The sequence below is a fragment of the Ambystoma mexicanum genome, chromosome 2p (genome assembly GCF_040938575.1).
Source record: "Ambystoma mexicanum isolate Mex_15411 chromosome 2p, UKY_AmexF1_1, whole genome shotgun sequence".
NCBI lineage: Eukaryota > Metazoa > Chordata > Amphibia > Caudata > Ambystomatidae > Ambystoma > Ambystoma mexicanum.
The window spans coordinates 631,484,392-631,496,529 of NC_090923.1; positions in this window are offsets into that span (position 1 = coordinate 631,484,392).

Genomic DNA, 12,138 nt, shown 5'->3' on the forward strand with positions numbered 1-12,138 from the left:
ATAAGGGCAGCTCTCTGAAAGAAAACTGCTCACTGAGCACACTAATGCCTGTTACTTGAACATGCACCAGCCAAGGTCGTCACTGCCTCAGCCTCAGCCCGCACCCCCCAAACATAGCAAACACACTGCTGCACACGGTTGTGCTCCGTGCAGTGTGAGAGTTTTTATATTCTCCTCCATCAGTGTAGACAGTGTAAACAGAATATTTTTGGCTCCTAAAGAAAACGAGTAGCTCCACAAGGCACCAGGCACACCAAACATACTGCTGCACAGTATTCCTCCAGCAGTGTAGACAGACTTTTTGGCTCCAAAAGAAAATGAGTAGCTCCACAAGGCACATCAAACACACTGCTGCACATCGCTGCCCTCTGCGCAGTGTGAGAGTTTTTAGATTCTCTTCCTCCAGCAGTGTAGACAGTCTAGACAGACATTTTTCGGCTCCAAAAAAAACGAGTAGCTCCACAAGGCAGATGGCACACTAAACACACTGCTGCACACCGCAGCACTCAGCACAGTGTGAGAGTTTTATATTCTCCTCCTCTTCTTCCAGCATTGTAGACAGTTTAGACAGACTCTTTCTGGCTCCAAAAGAAAATGGCTAGCTCCACAAGGCACACCAAACACACTGCTGCACACCACCTGTAACCAGAAAGCAACTAACAGAAGATTCAATACTCAGCGATTGCGTAAAAACAAGATTTATTGTACACAAAACAGCAGAAGAGGAGGAAAAATGAAACTAAAGTTGGATGGGTATGCATTAAAGTGAGGCGAGTGAAAGAACAAATAGAGGGAGGGGCATATCACAATCTTAGAAAGGACTTTTCCAAGTTCAAACGCTGTTCATCATCAATGTTCAACCAAGTTCTTGTCTAGGAAACTTAATGAGGATGAAGGCTGGTACAATACATTGTGACTCTCCCATCCTGATCACCATAGTCCACAAACAAGTCAACTTTGATTAAAAAAAAATAATAATAATTGTTCATATAAATATCAAACGTGAAAGAAAAACATGAACATGTCCAATTTGAGATTAAGAGGCTAGCAAGAGTGAATGTTCCATCCACAAAGAGTTACCCACAGTTCTTAGTCAGCTTCCTTTGTTGGGAGCTTGGGACCTGGAGGTTTTGTCAGATGACCATCAATGTCTCCCCCGTCGGTCATGAGTGAATTGCCAAGCCATCATCCTTATCCCTCAGAGCCAATGACACAATCTTGGTAGACTTGGGTTCCACTAGTCCAGACCCAAGCTCATGCATAGGGATGGCACTGGCTCCTAGAAACAGCAGTGAGCCACAAGGTCATCAATTATTTTCGTCCTGAGCATTGGGCAAGCATATCTTGTATTCTCTGGTGGACTTTTCACTCCCACCACTTGTTGGGTTGCCACCGGCGAGCTTGTCTCTGTTTAGGTATTTCTATTGCTGTTGGTTTAAGGGTGCATGAGCTTACGCCCTACCAACTTCCAGCTGAAGATCAACACGACACTACAAAGCTCCTGCCCAGTCACCCTTTCCTGGCTCCAACACAGACCCACTTGCTGCCACCCACCACCTCCAGTCTCTTCTTCCCTTCCTCCTTCTGATAGATGTTCTTCTTTAAGAATTCCCCTTCCTTACCACTCCACAGATGTTCTCCTATCTCACCTTTCCTCCTGATCTTTCCTTGCTTGTCCCCCAGCAGCCTTGCCCTCATCCTCACTCCTCTCACCTCCTTCAACCTCTTCTATTGCACCTTGCTCCACCGATGTACCTCTTCCATCTCATTCTTCTACCTGCTCCTGATGTACTACTGTCTTGTATCTCTTCTACCCCTCTGGGTTCAAGGCAGCAGAACTACTTCTACTCCCGCTCTCACCATACTGCCAGACTATAGGGTCCGGGCCTCCTCAACTCCTTCTCTGATGTTGATTCCCACGAAGGCCCTCCAGTGCCCATGGTGGCTTATACCCACCCCCCCAAAAATCAATCACTTACAATAACCTGAACGAGACTCCCTTCTCTCAGACCACTCCATAAACTCTCTTGACAACTTAACCCCTGTCTCTTAATAGAACTCTCTTGACCTTGTCGTTCGCTCCTCCTCACTTTCCTCATCTAATCTCACTATTGGCCCCTCCCTATCTGGATACTCTATTGTCCACTTCAATATTACTGTTCACACACTGCTCACCCCCCACCCAAAGTCACCATTTCAAAACCTGAATTCCAACCTGACTTCCAGGCTCCCTACTGAGCAGAGGTTGGTCGGCCTTCCTTTTTCTTGCTCCTGCCCATGCCCGCTTCATTGGACAGGCTTACCATACTTTAACCTGCCTCTCAGATTGCTCTTTGAGCACATTATCCCTCTCAGACATTTATTCCCTCTAATTCTCTCCCCAACCCTAGATCACCTCTCAGATCCTCCTCCTTAAAATGGAATGCAACTCTACTGTCACAAGTGGTGAAAGAACCATAATCCTCTTTTCTCCTCGCCTATAACAATTCTATCCCCTCTATCACTGCAGCGTTCAACTCTGTTAAATTACCTTACCACACTAATCTAATTACCACTGTTGGTTCGTATCCCTGCAAGCTTTCCTCCACACTCCAAGTCACGCTAGCACCTCCATCTCCAGTGCAATCTCCTCCATACTCTCTGCTGTTGACTTTGCCCAGTACTCTTCCTCCAAGCTCTTTACAATCCAAGATACTCTTCCGAACCTCCACTGCCCCCTCCCCATTGTTCTTTCTCCCCCTCTTATCCCCACTACTTCCTTCCTGGGCTCCTTCACACCAACCTCTACCACTGCATTGGCACCCATTCTGAGATCAGCCAGCCACTTTTGCACCGCCGTTGACCCATTTAGCCTGCAAATGGTCAAGGAACTGGCACCTCTCACAGGATCATATCTTTCTTGCCCTTTAACTTCTCCCTTTCTCTCTGTATCCTAAAGAAGACTTATTTTCCTGTTGCTGTCCTCCCTGTGCCATTCTTTGGCTCTTTACTCTTCGCCCCCTACACTTCTTACCTCTGACAACTAATCTCCTCCTCCGGGTTCTCCAATGACAACATTTTTGCAGATGGCACTCAAATCTTCTTTTCCTTCCCTACACTCACTCCTCCATGTCATCTACCTCCCAATCACCCCTTTTTTTACCTGTCTCGTTTCCGCTAACCCTCTCTCCCTCTCCCCTAAGTCTTGCAAACTTGGGACTCTTTTTAGCAGCAATCTCAATCATCACTATTTTATTACTGCTACCTCTACTGTTGCTAGGATTACACTGTTTAATATCAGAAAAATGTGCCCTCTCCTAACCTACCATTCTGTCAAACTTCACATACTAACTCTGACACTCTCGTGCCTTGAGTAATGTGCAAACCTCCTCCTTGGGCTCCAGCTCTGCTCGACAAAGTACTTAACTTCGTCACATACACTGTCCATGATCTTCCACGCTCGTCGGCCATTTCCCAACACTGCATCTATGTTGGTTGGCTCTCAATGAAAAACAGGTCCTTTTCTAAATTCCTAATGCTTATCTTCAAATCCATCCATGGGCTTGGTGCTACTAGCTGAACAGCACTGCTCTAATAACAACATAATAAAATGGCTTTAATCTCTTTGTAGCCCAGCTACCCTGCGCATATTCTAACTTTTGCTCATTCGCCAACTTTCCTCTTTATAACAATGCCACATTATTCTTCCACATCAAAAACACCACTCCCCTATACTCCTTTAAATCTTCACTGGTGATCCACTGTCTGAGTCTTGAAGCAACACTGTCAACCTTCTGTCAAATCACTCTTCCGCTATGACGACCCTGTCCCTAGCTCCACCATATGTAGGATGCTGTACATACCCAGACTCCTCAGACTTCCCTCTGCCGTGTGTCTTGTCCTGTACTTGGTGTGAGTAACATCATTTGGCCAGTTATTCGTGATTGCCTCTTATGTAACGTCTCTGATATAGGGGTGTCCATTTTACTGTTGTTTCTGCTGTAAGGTTTTCTGGTTGAACCTCCATGCCCCTTCAATCAAATCCAAATAAAAATAAAATACTTGGCCATCTAGCTTTTCTTCTTTTTTCACCATAATTACTTTCATTGCTGCTGTAACGCAGAAGAACCATCCACATGGGTTCACATGTCTGTCCCACCTTGCTAGCGCTTTGCAACCCTATAAAACTCATTGGATCTCTGTTTCTGTGCAGGACACATTGTCTCCTTCCTTGCAAAATAATACTGTGGAGTTGTATTCTAGCACTGTTTGTATTTACCAGGGGATTACAAGTGGTGGAACGTGGTGTTAGACCACGTTTTTGGAGTCTTTGGCTTTTTGCTTGAGGTAACTCTTCCATCTTGCCACCAAACTCGTACTACGGCAGTGTGGTATTGTGGCTGTAATGTGGCAGTAACATAATTACCACCAATTTAGCATACCGCCGTGCTTGTAATGAGGCCTTTACATCTCTCAGTCTTCCTCTCTTCTTGCATTGTCTAATGGACCTAGTCATAGGGATTTGCTGATCTGCACCAAATCATTCTGTACAAATGTATCAGTAGAACGTGTGGCTCTGCTCTATGTGCCATGTTTAAGTGCATCCTCCCGGTGAACCTGAACGTTTTGCACATTCTAAAATATAAACAAAGTGCATAAGAAATTATCAAGTAGCCTTGTCAGCTGGTGCCATTGAATAGCCTGCTACTGCACCATTGAAAGTGTGCCTGCTGAGAGGTAAACCCCAGCTATTTCACAAATGTACACTGCTTCACTTGAACTTGACATCCGGTCTGCTTTCCATCCTGCAGTGCTGCTGGCATCATGACTACTGAGAGGGGAGAGAAGATTCATGTCAATGCACATCTCTTTATCTCAGTATTGGTGTAACTTCGTGACCCCATCTTTATAGTTTCTCAATTTCGGACTCCTTTATTCTTGGCCTTTCCTCTCTATTGCTTTACTATCCTTAACAGTTATACTCATAATTTCCAAATCACCAAAACTATTTTGTGGTGCCTGGCTGCCACACACTTGGTGAATATCTGCACACAAGGAGCGTTGGTCTCAGACATGAGGTCAGACTACACTTCGAATCCTGTGGCAGAGCCAACTTAGCCTTTCATTCTTTGGGGGATAGGGGTGATCAATCAAGTACCATTCAAAATGGGTTAATAATAGAACCTGTTGTTACAATTATGGAAGCTGGAGGAGTGTGGAATGAAGGTCCATGCAAGAACTCAATATTACATCTTAATTACTGCCTTTGGGGGCCCATAACATCACCACTAACCTTTAGGGCATAACACATGGCCACTTGAGTGATCCAAATTATTAATGGATGTCTATTTCATTTTCAGGTGTCCTTTCAACCTTGAAAAGATGGTCACTCATTGTGTGGCCATCCAATGTTTTTGACTCCAACTCCCATTATCCCTCAACAGTTAGACTACTGGCCAGGGCTACTGAGACTTGTTGTCCAAAACATTGGGACAGCCATGAATTGACTACTCATACTAAACTCCTTGAGCCTTCTTTAAATCTCCCTTTCTCTGACTTCCGTATCAATATCCATTAAACTCAGACCTCTCTTGCTACTACCTTGGATGGCCTAATCAATGGTTCAAAAAACAAGAAACTAAATAGACAGCAGAAGAAATAGGTATAAATCGATGCCAAAATATATTGTCAAACCAGAAAATACACATTTCTTGCAGTACACGATATCATGTTTTGCTATTATTCTTTACCCAACACGAAATTGTAAAAATATACCCAAACTGCCAACTCACTTTTGAAATCCCTTATTGTATTTCGATACTAATTGATTGAACTATCCAATAAAGTTAGATGGATGGGTGGTTTTCCATTTCCCTGCAATAATGAATCGTGCTAAATTGATGCCCTTACATAAACACCCTAGTTATGTATCTAACCCTTCCTTGAATCCAAAACTAATCATAAAAGATTTAACTACCAATCTTCACTTAGAATCGAATTTTAGCATTGTTTAGTGACTATTTTAGTATATGGACATGTTGCAATGTTTAATAGTGTCGAATCAAATAAAGATGGAAAATGCCCAGTGGCTCAGTGATAACGCAGGGGCTCTTAATAGCTAACATATCCATATATATACGACTTATGAGGATGGCCCGTGAATGTTACATGATTTAGAGATGGAAAGGCACAACTGGGTTTGCATTTATGCACCATTTTAACGGGACAACGGGTCACATTTTTCCAAAGAACCGCCGTCTCAGCTTTGGCTGGAAACAGAGAAAACAATACAAGTTTATTAGAGAAAAATGAACTAATGAGAACTCCTAATCTGGTAAAGGCTTGTTGGGATTCCGCTGGTGATTCCAGGGGTATTCATTGAGTACTACTGCCCACTGCCACTATTCCAGGAACAACTGGCCACTGCTAAGCCAGCTATTCTAGAACTGACTGGTAGTTTGACGCAGACCATTCAGAATTCTCCATTTTATTGGAATGGTCTAAAATAAAACCCAAAACAACGCAATGAATGTTCTGAATTCAGAAAGCTTTTGCTTTGTGATAGGTAAAATGAGCAAATGCTTTCTATGTATTCTTTAAAAGTCAAATTACTTCATACTCAGTTTAAACGTGCAGAAAAACGTTGCTGTTTGATATTCTGAGCTGGTTGGAAGATTAATGTTCATATGCAGTCAGATAATGCAATACATGTAAAGATAGTTAAGGTGAGCCCTGGTCAGTGGGTGCTATTATTGGGATAACTGAGGAAGACAGCGCCATATTTGACAAAGGCATGTATTAAATTCTGGAGAAAGAGGAGCTAGTTAATCTATTGTTCAGATATTCTTAATAGCCATACTCTGAAGACACATCTTCCATATAAAATGAAATCAAGGGCTTTCTAGATTCCCTAGCACTGCCAACACTAGGGGAATAAGAGCAGTTGCTTATTGGGTGAGGAAATTATCTAGTCATTAGAAAACTGTGATAGGAAAAAGCAGCAGGTGCACAGAGGGAAGCGTACATGAAATAAATGAAGAATCTAGTGCCGCTGCTCAATTTACCTATTTACAGTATTACGTACTAGTATACCCCCCTCCTTCCCCCCTGTCAGGACAGCTGACAAATATATACATTGCTTCTAAAGACAGTGAATTATGTAACATATCTGACATCCTACATAGTTATTAATGACAGCAAATGATACACAAACATGTCCAAATGGCATGCACATGTTGTGTTTAGTATGTATTTTTCCCCACTATGAACTATAAACACCTTTGCTCTACCGGCATTCATTTAGTTGTTACCAGAATCACCTAACTAGGCCTGACATTTATTAACACAAACAATGCATTACATAGGACAGTTGCAGTTCCAGTAACCAACAATCTGTACACTCGGTATTCAATCAGGATTTATCATTCAGCAGTGGAGTAACTTTGCTGAAAATGTTGGGGGGGGACATAACATCTAAATGAAAGGGGCCTCATGCCAAATGAGTGGGACAAAATGGTCTGCCACTAAAGTTGGGGGGAACAAACACCCCTGTCCCCGCTAAAATTACGTCCATGTCATTCAGGTTACGGCAAGCTACACATACCCTAAAGCTTAAGGCTACTGTGGATGATGTCACGTTGGCCGAATTCAAATGTGGGGTACAAGGTAGGTTTGTCCTTTGTCACACCTGCATTTTACAAAATAAACGATTATTATTATTATTATTATTAGGACCATCCAGGAAGTAATACCTTTTATTTCATGGTCCAGGAAGCAAAACTAGTACCTTATGCAGATGATATTATGATTTGTGAATCTAGCAGGGAAAAATCAATATGGAAATTATTTCAACATCTGGACTAATTCTGACGAATGTCGGGGCATAAGTTAAACAACTCAAAAACTGGCCATGAATTCTCTCGGCATTGTGTCTTTAATTTACCCATTTTCTAAACCACACGAATAGTATTCTTTTCTCCATCTCATTCCCAGATGCCTCACTGGTTGACCAATGTTTGTAAAGGGGCAAGCTTCCCCTCAATGGCCGATGAGAACAGCCTCACCTACATTGTTGTTATCAAGAAGTGAAATGCTAAATCCTGCCAGTGTTTACTCCCTCACTTCCAGAATAGAATGCTTTTTTGTTGCCCAAGAATCCCATTGTAGCCTACCTGTATGCTCTCCACATGGACAAAGCCAGCGATCCTTCAATTAGGAACAGGTACTTGATTCCCACGGCAACAAGATCTCCCAATGAGGTTGTGCAAGGGTCTACTTTGGTGACACCCCACATAAGCTGTGAATAAGACAAAGCCGCAAAAACGTTATCATTTAACCCTGGAATGTGCTTTGTTTTAGTAATTGCAAAAACCGACCTCCCTTGCAGACTATCTGTTAATGAAGGCCACCACCGCCTCGTTATCCATATAGAAACATATTCATTGATTTTTCAGTTGAGTTCCCTATTACACAATGGGCAGAAGTTTTGGGAAAATGCAAGGAAGAAAATGGTATTATTTGTACTAACCATTTCTTAGCAAACCCTGTGTCCATGCTCATTTTGTGGAAAACTGTAGCCTGAATGCCATTACATTGCTTGATAGTGTGACAAATCCTAGGGTATTGTCACTGCTTCCAAGGGGGAAGCCCCTTCCCATGATAGTCCCCCTTGATATGGTTGATATGGACCAGATATGATAACCTTGGGAGAATGCGGTATTCCCCTCTCTCATTTCTGTCACCTCCTTCCTTTCACCCTACTCAATACTCTGTGGTCCACCACACCTCTATCTATCTCTGTAGAGTTGAGGAAATCAAGTCCCAAGAGAATACTGAGACAAAGAAGAGTGCTACTGATCGCTGTAATGATCATCAGTTCAGTGCTGTGAGGAGGAGGAGGGATGGAGCAATGAGGAATACCTATAGAAACCAGAAGACACAGTCTAGTTGCTGGAGGCTGCCTACTGATTACCCGAGGTACACATTAGACTAAGGACTAAGCCATTGGTCGAGCCTGCCACAGAGAAACTGAGAGCGAAGTTTGAATGCCGTAGTCGGAGAGACACAGGAAGAAATTGAAGACCGGAACGACGGTGGAACAAAGCCACTGTCTCTAAGGCTGCTACCAAGAACCATCAGACCACGAGAAACCCGAAGAGAAACCAAGTACACAGAAGACTTGGGACGCCTCCTGGAGGGAGCTGCGCAGCCCGACTCGATGAAGCCGAAGCAGGGATGCGGACGACCGCGGGAGCATAGAGAGGAGGATTGGAAGGTCGCCCAGAGAGTCAGTGAAGCCTGAGCAGGACATCACGCAGCTGGAACCCATAAAGAAGATACGGGTGCTGCCTGGGGCCATGGGAGGGGCTGATGACCAAACAAGGGTAGCCTAAGGAGGGTCAGGGACACGATACAAAGTGAAGCTGATAAGATAAGAGTCAAAGACCCTAAGAGAAATATAAGGACACAGACATATGCTGTATCAAAAGACATTTGGCAGGAGAGGAAACCAAGTGTCACTGAAGGCTAATCCAAAGCGGTCTGGGACCCAAGCGAATCCCAGAGGCAAAACCAAAGAAAATGGGTCGGTTACCCAAAAGAAATACAAAGGCAAAGCCTCCATAAAGGTGTCTGGGGCCCTGAGAATATTAAAGGAGAAAATCAAGGCTATGCTTGGCAGGAGCCAATATCACGAGAGGCAGAAAGGGATAATAAAGGAACTGTAAAAGCTGAAACAAAGTATATAAAATATCCTATTTGGGACATTATCTGGCAGGAAAGTACACCAGGTCTGTTCAGTTGGACAGTGATTGAAAGAGGGTCAGGGAAACCACAAAAGCGACACACCAGGGTCTGGGACCCTTATGAAGTTGGGCGAGGCCCACAAGAGCACAGCATACGGGTCAGGGAACCACACAGGAAAGAAACACATGGCCAAGGGGTTGAGGCCCAGACCAAGCCAGAGACAGCCGGTAGGGATCTGGGAGCCATGTGAAAATAGAAATAGAAGCGAAAGAAACTGAAGAAGGGGTCGGGCATCCATTGCCAAAGGAAGAGAAATGCTTCTGGAATTTTGAGTTCTATAGTCAGGTCTGGCAGGTTAGTGCACCAGTCTTGGTGATACAGTTTTGAGTTGGAGGAAGAAACAAAGGGAAGAGACTTTCCCCCATGATACAAGGAAAGATATGCGAGACAAAAGATCCACATTTAAGACTGGCAGGATAGTGAACCAGACTTCACATTACGTTTGGGAACTGTGTTTAAAGAGTCACTCATTGTGTTTTCACACCACAAACTGAACTTTAAGAGGTCGAAATTCTGAACGAGAGAAGCATCCTTCTGGATCAAGAAGACAACCAGTTTTTCTTTAGTTAGTTTACTGAAAGGGACGGAAATAAGTTTGGAGACAGGACAGTGGACATTTTAGTTTAAGAGACATCCTGACAGAGTCCTTAGTGTTTTTTGCGAGGTAGGACAACCCCTCATAGAAATAGGACAAGATAAGTTTTTCCTTTTCTTTACTTTTATAATAAAAGTCTTTGCCAACAAGCATTCCACCACTGTGGCAGACTCGTACTTCTGCACCCTGACACTAGTCACATTGAAACCACACTAAAGTCACTTAAGAATTCCTCTACACCTCTGTGCCCCCTTCTATTCTGGCTGTTATCCTTATGGGGAGATGTGGCTCCTTTGACCATGACTCGCGGAGCGCCGCCATCCTGAAAGAAAGAACAGCAAGCGGAATAAATAGAAAAATAGGATACTCATCCAAGTCAATGAGAATACCAGTGCTCATACTGATATTCAATTATCAAACAAGGATAGAAGATACATTAATGATAGCAGGAGTCAAGATATGCAGTGTTGAGTCATTCAAATAGGAGAGTAACAGGGAACTGAACATTTGGAGGAATATTACAGGACCCATGAGATATTATGATACAATAACCCTTTTTGATGGCATATTCTGAAATCTTAATAAACAAAACATAATAATGTCAGTGAACGTAATGAAATAATCTGTGGATTAACAACACAATGTAGAGAAATCAGAGAGCTGGAAACACATGGGGATACCAACTTATTGTAATGGAATAACAACAGGATACCTAGATAATAGGGAATGTGAATACATTTATGATTGATCAATGTTACAAATAAGAAGCTATCACAGTTCTAAATACCATTAGTAAAACAAACTGTTTGTGAAGTTGCAACAATTGGATGCTTTGGTAGAATTCATCGATGTATTGCTCGTTCATGTACTACGAACTGATTGAATGCATTGTATACAGTGTGTGTGAATCCAGGTGCAATGAGAAATCCCAGGTACGGGAGAAACATGGGCAGGTGCCTCCAACCGCATTATGTTGGCACTAATTCAAAACACATGTTATACAAACTAATCTTGGGATGAAACCAAAAGAAGCCATTTAAGGTTTTTCGATTGAGTTATTCATTCTTATAGAAACTCAGCACAGGCGCAGCCTCTCACCTGTCGGACACACACATTTCCTTGGACCATGACATGGTGACTGACGTAGTGATGTCAACGGCACGTCCTGGATCAGCTGCCTTATACGCAAAATGCAAGAGTCTTCCAAGTTGCGGCTTCATTTTCTCCTTAGCAATTTACTTGATCTCCAAAATAAGTGGTTTAATGTGGCCAACGTAGCCCATGAAAGCCTCAGCATCATAACTGCAAGGACCAGCTCCCTTACTAATTCCAACCCTCTCCTAATTGGTTAGCACTGTCAGGGTTGGTGTCGTAACAGGGGGCCAAAACATGGGATGAATGAGAAACCTGTAGACGCCCTGTTATTGAAGGCAATAGATAACCGACTTTGAAGTCCTGGGAGCTTCATTTGAGCAAGCATGACACCCGACTCTTTCATCTTCCCAAGCCCCTCTTTCTGGATGGAGCTCCAACAGCATGTGGCAGTCTCTAGATTCACCACTGCTGGGTTGGATCAGCCTCACTGGTTTTTGACATTGACCTGTGCTTGTCTCTCTGTTTCATTAGTACCAGATTACAAAGGTTGTGCCCGCAGCAGCGAATGGAAGCTTTCCCATCTCAAGTACTGGAGCCGTGCTCGCCCCAGCCAACGGTTTTAGCTATGGCAGTGGAGTCAAGGTAAGAATTCCGTGTGTTATGCT